The sequence below is a fragment of the Vulpes vulpes genome, chromosome 6, assembly GCF_048418805.1.
Source record: "Vulpes vulpes isolate BD-2025 chromosome 6, VulVul3, whole genome shotgun sequence".
Lineage (NCBI taxonomy): Eukaryota > Metazoa > Chordata > Mammalia > Carnivora > Canidae > Vulpes > Vulpes vulpes.
This window is the reverse complement of record NC_132785.1, coordinates 74,592,032-74,593,885: the sequence shown is the minus strand read 5'-3', so window position 1 is coordinate 74,593,885 and position 1,854 is coordinate 74,592,032. Positions and strand designations below refer to the sequence as shown.

At 63.9% G+C, this 1,854-nt stretch overlaps 1 non-coding gene across 1 annotated transcript; it reads right to left on the bottom strand.

Moving 5' to 3' along the window:
• Positions 1-344: 344 nt before the first annotated feature.
• LOC140599467 (U1 spliceosomal RNA) lies at positions 345-508 on the bottom strand. Its single transcript, XR_012002360.1, has one exon. It is a non-coding gene; the product is annotated as a U1 spliceosomal RNA (small nuclear RNA).
• Between the last annotated feature and the right edge of the window lie 1,346 nt (positions 509-1,854).

Sequence of the window (1,854 nt, the reverse complement as noted above, 5' to 3'; positions counted from 1 at the left end):
CAGCTTGGCTGTCGGATCCGGCGTAGGAACCACCTTCTCTGGAGTAGGCGTGACCGCCCGCCACCCCACAAAGCCCTCGCAACTCTTGGGCACTCGCTCGGAAGCCCGCAAGCTCGACGTACGCACGTCGGCAGCACGGTCCTCAGCTTAGCCCGAAAAGAAAGAGCTACTCGGGAGAACGGCGAAAGGAGGCGCCGTCGTGCGACCAAGCCCACGCCTTGCCGCGAACGAGAAACGCGACCGAACGAGAAGAACACATAGCACAGCCCCGTGGAGGGGAAGCCGGGCAGGCAGCGAGAAGCGCGCAAGAAACCTGGAACTCTTTCTTTCCACCAGGAATAAGCCAGGGGAAAGCGCGAACGCAGTCCCCCACTACCACAAATTATGCAGTCGAGTTTCCCACATTTGGGGAAATCGCAGGGGTCAGCACATCCGGAGTGCAATGGATAAGCCTCGCCCTGGGAAAACCACCTTCGTGATCATGGTATCTCCCCTGCCAGGTAAGTATGAGTTGCTCCCCGCCCCGACGCACACACCCTCGCGCTCGCCCCACTCCTTACACACGGTCACTTCACGCCCGCCGCCTCCGCACCCCGCCTCCCCGCGCCACCCCCGCTGACACCTGCGCCCACCCCACGCACCGCCTCCGGCGCCTTTATCTCGCCCCACGCGGGCCCCGCGGGCCCCGGCGCTGCCGGACCAGCGGCCTCTGCGCGCCTGCTCATCTGCATACGCCACGCCCCCGTCGTGGCGTTCCCATCCCCCCCCCTCCCCCCCCGGTCCGGTCCCCCGCTCTGGGACGCCGGCGGACGTCCCAGTCTTTGGCCGCGGCGGCGGCGGACGCCTGGAGGGCAGGGGGCCGGGGTGGGGGTCGGGCGGCCGGGAGGCGGCACCCGGATCGGAGACCCGAGAAGGCGGGGTCCGCTGGAGCCCCGCGGGAGTGGTGGTGGCGGCTCAGGGCTGGGGTTCGGTCTCGCCTTCCTTTCGGCACGAAGAACGTCTCAGCCCATTTGTGTCCTCGCGTGTTCGAAACTCATTTGCAAATACAATCGAAAACTCAGGAAAGGCCTTTCCGCCGGCTCACCCGCAGTGCTAAGCCGCCCGAATGAGAATCCCCGGCGATGTTCATTTACGGCGTGGCTCTGAGTGAAAGTGCTTCTTCAGAACGCCCGGTAGTGGCCTGATCTAGTAAACGCTGGAAGGAAAGCCACGATGCTAAGTTTGCAAGCAAGAAAAGGAAGGCAAGCGTTAAACGGTGCCCTTCCACCGCGGCGGGTGGCGTGTCTCCCGGGAGCCCCAGCGGGCAGTCGGGGGCTGGCGCCCTTCAGCCTCCTCCTGCCCCCCAGCACCCACTCGGGGCGGCCCCACCCGGTGCCCTCTGGCGCTTTCTGACTTGGACCCTGTCAAAGATAATCGCAGCAGACAATAGTTAAAGTGACAGGAGGGGAAAGAGCTGAGCTCCGTTCCCAATCGTGCAGAGGTGATGTGGCCGTTTGGCAGCAAGAACGCGGGAAAGGGGGCTCAGGCCAGTCGGAGAAGTGAAAAGCTCCCGATGGGGGAGGTCAGTATAACTGCTGGTAGGCGGCTGTGTCAGTGAGCTGGCAGCTACGGAAGTGGGGATGCTCTCCTCCCTCGGGGACACGGAGATGGGCCCTGTCCTTCCCCCACCACCCCCCAGATGCCCTCAGAAAGAGGGGTTGGGGGCCTGTGTCAGCTGTGTCACGAATCTCTCCGGCTGGCGGTCCATCTTAGGGACAGAACCTTGTGCTGCTACAAGGAGTCTGGTCAAATCTCAGCGAAGGACACAGTCTGGAGGGGTTGTTCTGTGCTGAGAGAGTTCTGCAGTTCTCAACC